Source organism: Tursiops truncatus, chromosome 16 (assembly GCF_011762595.2).
Source record: "Tursiops truncatus isolate mTurTru1 chromosome 16, mTurTru1.mat.Y, whole genome shotgun sequence".
Lineage (NCBI taxonomy): Eukaryota > Metazoa > Chordata > Mammalia > Artiodactyla > Delphinidae > Tursiops > Tursiops truncatus.
In genome coordinates, this window is record NC_047049.1 from 42,308,233 (window position 1) to 42,321,445 (window position 13,213).

Below are 13,213 nucleotides of genomic sequence, written 5' to 3' on the forward strand. Positions count from 1 at the left end.
ACTATCCTTCCATCCATCTTCTGATTCATTCTGTCAAACATTTAAGTGATTACTGTGCGTCAGGCACTGTGCTAGGATAAAATTCTGAACAATACAGTTTTCCTTCCACTATGGAAGGTATTTTCATAAGAACGCAGACTGTCAATTCTACTTGTGATTTTAATTTTACTCCTGCTTCAAGTGTTAGACCATCTATTCCATCAACAATCTATTCCATCTGCAAATTGAAAATCATCACTTTTAATTTACATCGGAGTTTAGGCACTGCCTGCTCCTAACACCCGTTCTGCTCAAGAAAGAAGTTTGTAATAAGTTATTGGATCAAAGAAATTTTGCTTCACCAACAACTTTAATCCCTTATTGTTGCTATTTTAACATCACTCCACTGATTGCCTGGATTCCTCAATCTCAGCTTGTGTGTGATCAGAGAAAACTCTTCACTTTTTTCAGCCATACTTGATTATCTTATATACTTTGAACAACACAGGTTTGAACTGCATGGGTCCACTTATACACAAGTTTTTTTTCAATAGTAAATCCTACAGCACTACACAATTCACGGTTGGTTAAATCCACAGATACGGAACCACAGATATGGAGGAACTGCATATGTGGAGGGCTGGCTATAAGTTATATATGTATTTTCAACTGCAGGGATCACCGGCATCGCTAACCTTTGTGCTGTTCAAGGGTCCGCTGTACTCCTCTTTGCCTGTTGCTCTTTTATTCTACACTGGATGCCTGATTTTGGAACTCTAAAAGCTTGGACCCCTATTTCCAGGTACTCCTGTTGGAGGAGGTAATCAAGAGGAAGAGACCAATGGTTTGAACCACGAGATGTACCCAGGAAACTGGAGGCTTCTCACCCCCTCCCCTGTCCTTGGAATATGTGTTCCACTTGCCTTCCCCACTCCCAGAAGCTGCCCCAAGGATAAGGCCTTGAGATAGTAATGGGGTAATAAGACCGTCTGGACTGTGTTCATGTTGGAACCCAGTTAAGGCCTCTTTATAAATGTTTAAGATGCTGGAGGCAAGTATTAGTTTTGTGGCCACCCAAGGTAAGCCTCATAAGTAAGTTCCCTTGCTTATTAAACCTGCAACTTACCAATCTGAAATGGTCTCTCTCTTTCTTCCTCTCTCCCTGCCCTCCGTGTAAGGGGGTCAGTTTCAGGTTACACCCTGGAAGTTCCCTAGGATGTAAACCAACAACTACCTGACTCTGTGATGCTGTAATAAATCCTATTGTTTCTGCTCTATTCAAACATACTCAAAACAATCATGAGCCCTAATCTAATACTTAGTCAATTTTCTTCTTGTTATCCAATCAGATAACCTGTGCAATGTAATACCAAAGGTATGATTATTAATGATCAAACTTTTAATCCTGATTCTTTATTGAAGTGAATAAAAGATGCCAAAGTGAAAATATTCTGCAAAATTATTTAGATAACCCACTCACAGACTGTTAGCAATGAGATCACTTCTGACTTCGTGTGTCCAGTTATTATTTATATTAATTAGGTTGGATGCTGTTCAATTCACCATTCCATTTCATGGGAAGATGAATATGGACCAAACAGCCAAAGTGTTTCAGAACAAAGACATTACAAGGTTTTTAAGCTAGCTTGTCGTCAGCATTTTTATATTTATAGCTTGGTTGGTAAGAGCCAGAAAAGCCCGTTTTTAATTTTTTTTTCCTCTATTGATTATTATCAGACTGATTTTGGCAAGTTACTAAAATTTTCTGAGGGTCATTTTCTTCATCTGTAAAGTAAGAGTAGTAGATTGAGTTTATAGAGTTATTTTTATGAATATATGGAAAAACATATTTAAATCCTTCATCCTAGGGCTCAAGAAGATGTAGGTTATGTTAATATTGCCAATGTCACCATCATCCTTATTATCAGTAGGCAGACACTCTATGAGTTTACAACTTTGAAGATTAATTTTTCTTTAGTTCTTCACAATTTGGAGCAGGGGTCAGCAAACTTTAGCACACAGGCAGAATCCAGCCCTCTATCTGTTTTAGAAATAGAGTTTTATTGACCATACTCATTTGTTTCCATATTTTCTGGCTGCATTGGCGAAGTTGTGTAGTTGTGACAGAGAACTTATAGTCTTTGGAGTCCAAAATGTTTAATTTCTGGTGCATTCAAAACAGTGTGTAAAATCCCCATTTAAAGGAAAAAGGAGTTCCCAGTATAAGCTTTTGTGTCACCAAATTCCCTACTAGCATTGGTAACCAGGAATGGTGAAAAACCCACAGTCTGCTTCTGAGGGGAGTAAGCAGAGGAAACACCTCTTTGAAAAATCATATTGACAGATCAGAAGTGAGCTATACTGATAATCCTTACCTTATTAAAAAAACAACCAGGATTACTTCTCAAATGGATTGTCAAATTGTCTCTTTTTCAAAAGAAAGAAAAATTTTAAAAAATTATGTATATGACAAGGACTTTGACAGAGGTACATTTACTGGATAACATGAACTAACATGGAGGTGACAAGTATATATTTGTTAAAGAGAAAGTGGTGTTGGCTTAATTCAAGAGGTAAAAAAAATATTCTTTAGAATTGCAACTAAAACAATTAAAAGTTTTGAAAGAAAACTATTACGTTTTATGTTAAGGCAGAGGAGCCTTAACATAAAGTAATGTTTATGTTTAAAGTAATTTAAAGTCATTTCCCCTCTCCAAGTGTGCTATTTCTCACTTGTTATAGGAACAGTTTATGCTAAATGAATTCTATACTTCCCTTGAATTGGGTCTTTATATGTACTTACTTTCATTTCTCTTGGGTAAATATTCAGGAATGGAATGTTTAAATTTTTAAGGTGCAGCCAAACTCTTTTCCAAAATGGTTATAACATTACGTATCCCCATCAGCACTGCATGAGAGTTCCAGTTCACCTACTTGCTCATAAAAACTGGGTATAAGTCTTTCAATTTTAGTGATTCTAATAGATATGTAGACGTATTTCACTGTGGTTTTAATTCACATTTCCTTAGTAAGAGATCTTTTCATATGCTGAGTTGCCATTCGTATATGCTCAGTTAAATATCTGTTAAATATTTTGCTTATTTTTAATTTGTTTATTGTTTAGTTTTGATAATATGTTATGGATGTAAGTTCTATATTAGATATATGATTTTCAAACATTTTTTCTAGGCTTGTATGGTCTGTGGCTTACAGTTTCATTGCTTAACAACATATTTTAAAAAGAAGTTTATAATTTTGATGAAGTACAATTTATCAATTTTTTCTTTTATGGATCATGCTTTTATTATTGGTTCTAAGAAATGTTTGCATTACTCAAGGCCAGAAAGGCTTCTTTTTAGTTTTCTTTTAAAAATATCTTGTTTTAAGTTTTACATTCATGTCTGGAATCCAGTTTGAGTTACTTTTTATATAAAATGTGACAGGTGCATTACTGTTAATTTCTTGTTTGTTTATGAATTTTTCCATGACTATTTTCCTTACCCCAATTTTTTTTTTTTTTTTTTTATTTTGCGGTACGCGGGCCTCTCACTGTTGTGGCCACTCCCGCTGCGGAGCACAGGCTCCGGACACACAGGCTCAGCGGCCAGAGCTCACGGGCCCAGCCGCTCCGTGGCATGTGGGATCTTCCCGGACCGGGGCACGAACCCACGTCCCCTGCACCGGCAGGCGGACTCTCAACCACTGTGCCACCAGGGAAGCCCTCCATACCCAATTTTTCCAGCACCATTTATTGAGAGACTAATTCTTTCTGAGTTGCCTTTGTCTAATATCAGTTGTCCATATATATGTGACTCTTTCTGAACTCTATTCTGTTTCATCGATCTATCTTTATGTTATTTTCAGTCTTGATTATTGTGATTTTACAAAAAAATCTTAAAGTCAGGTATTATTAGTCTCTGATTTTGCTCTTCTTTATCTAAAATGTTTTGCTCGTCTAGGTTTTTTGAATTTCCACTGGAATTATGAAATCAGTTTGTAGATTTCTACCATAGAAATCACAATGGTCTTTTCGATGGAATTGAATATATTCAATTTTTGGAAAACAGGTATCTTCACAATACTTGGTCTTTCAGTCTATGAACATGGTCTTAATTTAAGTCTTAGAATAATTTGTGCTCTAGTTGTTTATTTCTTTTACATCTTTTGTTACTTTATTCCTAAATAGTTCATATTGTTGATGCAACTGTTCATGGAGTCTTTTGTAAATTTTAATTTTCAATTAGTTTTTACTAGTATATAGGTAGGTATACAATTGATATGAGTATAAGGATCTTATATCTCACAACTGTACTAAACTCATCAGTTCCAGTAAAGTTCTTTAGGTTCCACTGGAATTGCTGTATAGATGATCATTTCATTTGTCAATAAATTCAGTTTTACTTCTCTCATTTAAAACATGGATTCCTTTTATTTCTCATTATTTCCTTATTGCATTGGCTAGAACATCCAGGGCAATATTGAATAGAAGTGGCAGGAGCAGATATCTTTGTCTTCTTTCTTATCTTTGAGGGAAAGCTTTCAGTCTTTTACCATTAAATATGTCAGTTATAAGTTTATTTTCTAGATGTCCATTGTCAATTTGAAGAACATTCTCTTCCAATATTGCGGATAATATTTTTATCAATAACAGACTTCGGGTTTTATCCATTTTTTGGAGTTAAGTGATTTTTTTTTCACTTTGTTGAAATGGTAACATTATTTACATTTAGTTGCTTAACCAACCTTGCATTCATTGGTTATGATGAATTATTCCTTTCCTATATTGTTGGATATGATTAAAATTTTGTTTTGATCTTTTGATGTTAAAGTGGTGTATTAGTATATGGATCTCTTACTTGTCTTTGTCTGATTTTGGTATCGGGGTAATTGTAGCTTCATAAAATTAGTTGGGAAGTGTTCTCTTTTTCAGCTTTCCAGAAGTTTTTGTAGAATTGGTATTACTTCTTTACATGTTTTATAATTTACTAATAAGGCCATCTGTGCCAAGAGTTTGTTTGTGGAAAGTTGTCTTTACTACAAATTCAATATCATTAATAGATACAGTGCTATTCAGTCTATTTCTTTCAAGTGAGCATGGTAGTTTGTGTCTTTTAAGGAACTTGTCAATTCCTTAAGTTCTAAAATGTATTGGGAATAAAGTTTTTTTATAACCTCCCCTTATTTTCCTTTTAAAATCAGTATACTTTCTAGTGGTAGGACCTTGCTCAATCCTGATATTGGTTAAGTGTCTTCTCTGTTTTCCTGATCAAAATGGGTAGATAATGGGTGAGAAAACAACCAAAATCTTATCATGATCTGAATTATAATCATTAGAGGGAGATACATATTATCTATCTTTTCAAATAGTCAGTCTTTGGTTTCATTGGTTTTGTCTACCATTTCCTTGTCTTATATCTGATTTCTAATTTGATCTTCATTATTTTCTTTCTTCAACTTATGGTGGCTTTAATATGTTTATCTTTTTCTAGTTTCTTAGATCTAAGATCTTTGATCTGAGGCCCTTCTTTTCTAGTATTGACATTTCGCACTAAAATTTCCTCCAAAACATCACCTTAGCAGCATCACACACATTTTGATAGGTATATTTTCATTTTAAGTTCATATATATATTTTCTAATTTATTCTTTGATTTTTTCAGTGAATAATGAATTATTCAGAGTTACATTATTGGATTTTCAAACTTGGGGGCTCTTCCAGAAGTCTTTCTTTTATTGGTTTCCAATTTGGTCACAGTGTATAATAGCAGAATACTTTCTATGGGTTTGAATCTTTTTTATTTTATAGAAGCTTGTTTTATTTTTTATTTTTTTTTTTTTAAAACATCTTTATTGGAGTATAATTGCTTTACAATGGTATGTTAGTTTCAGCCTCACAACAAAATGAATCAGTTATATATACACATATGTTCCCATATCTCTTCCCGCTTGCGTCTCCCTCCCTCCCACCCTCCCTATCCCACCCCTCCAGGCGGTCACAAAGCACCGAGCTGATCTCCCTGTGCTATGCGGCATGTGGCACATATATAGAAGCTTGTTTTAGAACACAGTATATGGTCTATCTTGATAGATGTCCAGTGTGTATTTGTAATACAGTTATAAGGGTTTTGATGTTATTGTCTGATAATTTTATCATCTTTGTTAGTTTTGATTAATTTTCGCCTTTTATGGGTATACTTTCTTCTTTCCTTGAAGACTAGTGATTTTTAATAGGATGCCAGTCTGAGCATTTTACCTTATTGGTGCTAAATAATTTTGAATTCTTGTGGTCACAATATTTTTCTTGAACATTGTCACACTAGTTTTCCTTTAGAGTCTTGCTCCTAAGATTTTTTTAGACAAGGCTGGAGTTGTTCTCTGTCTAGGGCTAATCACTCCCCACTACTAAGGTTAAAGCCTTCTTTATACTCCATCCAGCGCCTTGTGCATCATGAGGTTTTCCAGACTATCTGTTGGGAACAGGTACTATTCCAAGTCCTGCATCTCTGGGAATTTTTGCCTCTATTCCTTTTTGGTGATTATTTCTACAACCTTGGATAGTTTATTTAATTTAATGAACATGTTCATCATGCTTAGCTAAACATGTGATAGGGTCTCTGAAGATCTCTGAAATTCTATCTTTATACAGGTTTCTCCTCTCAGATAACTTTGCTGTGCAAACTCCAGTTGCCTTGTTATCCCCAGGCTCTTGGCTCTTATTTCTTAACTTAAGGATTCCATTTGGATTTGCCTGGATTCCTGCACCTTGTGCCTTGGCCTGGAAAGTCTCTCAAGGCAGTCAGCTGGGTAAACAGAGGGCTTACTTCATTTGTTTCTGATTCAACTGGGTAATGATAAAACTCACCTCATTTCTTTCTCATGTCTCAGCAAACACTGTCTTTTGTTACCTGATAGACATCCTGAGAAACATCCGTTCATGTACCTTGTGCTTTTTTTTTCAGTTTTTTTCAGGCAGCCCAGTAAATTCAGTCCCTAATATTCCATCTTGCCCAGAAGTGGAAGTTGTGCATTTTATCTGTCAATGCTTTGTTGCCAGGATAAACTTTTCTAAATGATTCTATTGAAATATGAAAACATTGAGAGAAACTTGTTAAGTTTTGGATCAGCAGCTTCCCTTACCCCATTGTATTACTAAGAGATAGGAAGAGGTAATTAATCTAATGAGTTAACTTTTTTTCTATTTCCCAGCGCTCAACTGTAATTAATCTTGCAATGAGTATATAAGAAATCATGTATTTTACAAGTACTTGGTGGAATTACACAGATTCATTAGTAAAAATATGACATATTAAAAAATCTTTTTTTTATGTGTTTCCTACCTGAGAGTATTTTTATATAGACTGCAAGCTTTGTAAAAAGCAATTATTGTATGTTAATTGTATTCAAATAAAATATGATATCGATTTTAATTTGGATCATATATATTAAAATAATATTTGAATAATGCTTTTTAATTGTTTATTGACCTTTTGTTTATGTACATTATTGCTAGAACAATTACTAGTATGTAAATGTGAGGAAATATATCTTAATATAACAAAATGAATTCAGACATTAGTTACTAATAATACTTTGAAAATTTAAAAAAATCACATCTAAATAAATGAACTTTATCATTTTTAAAGTTGTTCATTGAATAGTTTTACTATTGCATCTTCCTGAAGATTATGAATACTCTTTTGAGAAAGTCAGTGCAGTTTTTGGTAACATGGAATAACAAACCAAAGGAAAAGTGAAACATCTTTATTTATTGATTTTTTTGTTGATATTATTGTTGCTGTTTTTCTTATCTATGTTATCTGCCAGAAGACACAGCCAAGTAGTTGTCTCAACTAAAAAGTGAAATATGCAAATGCATTCAGCTTCAGGAAGAAAACTGAGTTTCCACTGGACTTTTGACCTCTCATTTTTCCTTTATACAAAAGGTGATTAGGTCATCTCTTAGAGCTAAAAAGAATCATGTGGACTATTAATGAGTCATAGTAGAGTGGAAAAAAAATCACATAAACAAATTCCTATACTGACAGTAGAGATAAAATTTTTAAAAACAAACAAAAAACCAACATTAAACTCCTTGGATTTCAGTATAGACTTCTATTTCCTTGGCTAATAAGTAAGTATTAAAACATGGGTTTTACAAATGGGACATAACAAACTTACAAGCTTTTGCACAGCAAAGGAAACTATAAACCAAATGAAAAGAAAACTGAGGGACTTGGAGAAAATATTCACAAATCATGCGACTGACAAGGGCTTGATTTCCAAAATATACAAATAGCTCATACAGCTCAATATCCAAAAAAACTCAAACAACTCAATCAAAAAATGGGCAGAAGACCTAAATAGACTTTTCTCCAAAGATGACATCCCGATGGTCATGAAAAGATGCTAAATATCTCTAATTATTAGAGAAATGCAAATCAAAACTACAATGACATATCAACTCACACCAGTCAGAATGGCCATAATCAAAAAGTCTACAAATAATAAATTCTGGAGAGGGTGTAGAGAAAAGGGAACCTTACTATGCTGTTGGTGGGAATGTAAATTGGTGCAGCCATTGAATAATAATGGAGAACATTATGGAGGTTCCTTAAAAAAATAAAAATAGAGCTACCATACGATCCAGCAATTCTGCTCCTGGGCATATATCCAGAAAAGACAAAAACTCTAATTAGAAAAGATATATGCACCCCAAGGTTCACAGCAGCACTATTTACAACAGCCAAGACATGGAAGCAACCTGTGTCCATGGACAGATTTTTAATAGATAAAGAAGTGGTATATATATATATATATATATATAATGGAGTATTACTCAGCCATTAAAAAGAAAGAAATAATGCCATTCACAGCAACATGGAGGGACCTAGAGATTATCATACTAAGTGAAGTAAGTCAGATGAAGAAAGACAAATATATGATATCACTTATTTGTGGAATCTAAAAAAAATGATACAAATGAAGTTATTTACAAAATAGAAATAGATTCACAGACATAGAAAACAATCTATGGTTACCAAAAAGGAAGGCAGGGGAGGGATAAATTAGAAGTTTGGGATTAACAGATACACACTACTATGTATAAAATAGCTAAACAACAAGGACCTACTATCTAGCACAGGGAACTATATTCAATCTCTTGTAATAACCTATAATGGAAAAGAATCTGAAAAGTATATATATATATATAAAATTATATGTATATTATATGTATACATATATATATAAAACTGAATCACTTTGCTGTACACCTGAAACTAAAAGAACATTGTAAATCAACTATACTTCAGCAAAATTTTTTAAAAACATGGGTTTTAGTTCATAACAGAATAATATTTACCTACTAAACACTTCACAACGTGAATCTAAATAATCTAAAACTCTTTAGCTCTTTTATAAAGATAATGGGACTCTATTAAAAAAACTTTTGACATTAAAAATTTAAACAGAAATAAAATTTTGTGAATGTATTATCAGATTCTCAGGGTTCAGACCTTAACTGTAGTTGAAACTAATTGTTCTTTTTCACGTGTAGATCATGTTTGTGCTTTGATATTTATGCTATAATTAATTCAAAAACATGTAAGATTGTCTAAAAAGTATTTCCTGTAAATAATTTTATGTCTCAAGAATATCATTTAATAAATTCATTCAAAAATTACTTTCTGTAGTTTTATATAATTTCACATATTACATTTTTAAATGATACTATTTTCTAAGAATAATTTAACATGTCATCTAAAATGTTTATTTAAAGGTATCTCAAAACTGCACATATATAAATATTTGCATCTCTCTTCATATATATTTTCTCTTTATCTTTAATAAAAATAAGTACCATTGACTAAATGCCTAGTATTTTTCAGAATATGTTATCCTTATCTCAATCTTCACAACTGAACATTTTACAGAAGAAAAAACAGACAGAATAAGAATCTGCCTCCATTATATTTGTATGAATCATATCTAAATTCATTTCTGTCCAACCCTAAAGTATTTCTGGCCAAATCAAAGATCCATAGTAAGAAAATACTGAATGCCCACTACTATTTTGTTCCATTTAACTTGGCCCAATGTTATTTGCCTATAATCCAGTTTCTTCATGGCTGTCCTTATTGCGCTAACATCTATTAAAATCACAGAGTTAGGGCTTCCCTGCTGGCGCGGTGGTTGAGAGTCTGCCTGCCGATGCAGGGGATGCGGGTTCATGCCCCGGTCCGGGAGGTTCCCACATGCCGCGGAGCGGCTGGGCCCGTGAGCCATGGCCGCTGGGCCTGCGCGTCCGGAGCCTGTGCTCCGCGGCGGGAGAGGCCACAGCAGTGAGAGGCCCGCGTACAGCAAAAAAAAAAAAAAAAAAAAAAAAAAAAAAAATCACAGAGTTAGCATTCACTTACTCCTTTAAAAATTTGGAAATGTAAATCTTTTTAAACTTATATAATAGCAATTATCACCTTTGTTTTGTTACTTTTAGGGAAGATGCTGTAGACAAGGATATTCACTTTAAGTATTTATATAGTCATCGAAAACTTCAAAATGTTCAATAGTATAAAGCCAGTTTCAAAGAAAATACAATTTCAAAAATGTATTCTGTATTTGAAAATAAAACTTTTGCTATTGATTATCTTAGGCTTAACATTTCTCCAGTAACTGTCAGCTAATTATACATGAAATGGGATGTCAATTATACATTGTTGAGTCTTAACCTGTGAAGGGTCTGACATGCTATGTTACTTACAAGTTAACAAAACAGCTTGCTGCTATTGTCAGACTCGGCAGTCAGTTAAATTCAAGATACTTGTAAAGTTTGTTAGAGCAGCACCAGAGCATTTTCCTTCTGGAGAAAAGCTACACACGTAGTTCTGAAGAAAAAAGATCATTAATACAACTCTCCTGCACCTCTTGTGGTCTAAGCTGTTCTTTTCCCAGGTTTAGGGGTTTTTGCTCTTCCTCCAATGTCATAAAATCAGTATGTCTCATTTCAGTAGCTATAATTTCACTTTTCCCCCCAACCTTCCCCTACTTGCAAACAGACCTTTGTCCAGAAGGGTTGGATGCAAGTAGAAAAAGATATTTTCATAAAAGTTAACCAGATTTAGTTCTGTTGGGCTACACCCTATAGGCCTGCAAGCCATTTAACTGCCCAGTCTTAAGACCCAAGAAAGAGCCCAGAGACATCCACGATTTATTGGATAGGGAATCTTACAAATCAGAAGCAAAAGCTCCTGGATTGACACCCCATCCTGTATGTCAAATAGCTGGCAGGACAAGGCAGCAATCTTCGCTACTCCAGGGAGGAGGCTACCATTTATAGGGGGAATTGACATCAGGTTGGCTCATCAGTTATCAGGGAAACGAGTGTCAGGGCAGGGGACAAGCACGTAGGCAGTTACTGATTAAGACCTATAATTTACAGGATTGGATAGTAAAGCAGGGACTGATTGAGCAGGGGTTATACAGAGAGCAAGAGAACAGCTATCTTGAATGGTCTAACGATACAGTTCCAAATCCCCTAGGCAGTCTTTCAACCAGGCTGCCAGCCATAGGGTATGCCAACCACACTGTCCTAGTTGCTGTTAGTATAAAGAATGACATACTATGCCCAGAAATGATCACAGCAAAATCTTCAAATATGTCTCTGTAACCCCCCAGCCTTTCCTCATGATTATCACCCAGGAAGCAGACAAGTGAAGGTTATCTCATTCTAGGGACAGCTGCATTTAATAATCAAACTGCCTTATTATGGTGTATGGACGAGGAAAAGCTGAGAGAAGTAGAGTTAAACTATCAGCTCATTGTTGAGTAGTTTCTGCCATAAGAAGCAGAGGCTGTCAAACTGCAGCCAGTCTGGAAAGCCAAAGATATACCATAAGTTTATTTTTAAGAAACATGTCAGTATACCTCGAGCTAACACATCAATAACTGAAAAAATTCTAAAGTGGTGAGAAATCACAGATGTAGTCAACCTGTTAGTAGTTGACACGGGCCCTGCCACTGGCATGCAGTGGTGGCCTCCACATGAGAAACAACATCCTTTCCTCTGAGCCAGTGTATTATGGTGAACAGGTTACCTTGTCCAGCGTGATGATGATTCATGCAATGAGAGTGGCAATCTGGGTGTTGCTGTCATGAACAGTAAGCAAGATTCCAATGAGTTTCATCAGAGAATCAGTTTTTTAAATATATATGGAGCATTATTTCCCAACACACATGTAATTATATTATATTTGCTCTTTATAACTCAGAGAAACATAAATCTACTTGGAATGCTTGAAAATGCTGCCTACAAACAGACCACCGTGTTAAATTCTAGCTGAGCATCAGCACAAACAAGATAATAGAACCTTTTCACCTTTTCCTTACTTCATTAAATTGTAAAGAAAAAAGTCACATTTCTCCCAGATAGGAGTAAGGTCACATAATAGCATTTATAAGCTATAGACTAAATAAAAGAACTAATTCCTAAATTCAAAAAACTTACAAAAAATCCATAATATCTGAAGCTGAGTAAAATATAAGAACTGTGTTTTGGGGTACATTCCACCTGATGCATGCCCTGTTCTATTATTTCTCTAGTACTTCTTTATGGTTCTGAGTAACCCCATGTTACCACCAATAACCTAGTAGAAAACTTAGCGTTGCCAGACCTTATTAAAACACAGAGTTTTTATTATTTTCCTCATTTCCTGCCCCAATCATCGTTCTATATCACTATTCAATATTTTTTATGTACCACTCCACCAACGTCATTTAACGTAATAACACAGTAAGATAAATCACTTCCGTTTTTTTGTGGGTTTTTTTTGTTTTTTTTTTTTGCGGTACGCGGGCCCCTCACTGTTGTGGCCTCTCCCGTTGCGGAGCACAGGCTCTGGACGCGCAGGCTCAGCGGCCATGGCTCACGGGCCCAGACGCTCCACGGCATGTGGGATCTTCCCGGACTGGGGCACGAACCCGTGTCCCCTGCATCAGCAGGCAGACTCTCAACCACTGCACCACCAGGGAAGCCCCTCAAGTGGATTTTTGAAAGATCGTTCAGAGAGACTCTGGTTGCCTTCACAGGGCTATTCTCATGTTAGATATACTTAGGATAGCATAGGTTAAATACATAAGGATATCAGAAAATTCAGTTTGATATGGGCTGTTCCTCAAAAACCATCTACAAAGAAGCAAGCAACCACTGTTTGACAAAGTATGCACAACACTAGGAGTTTGGT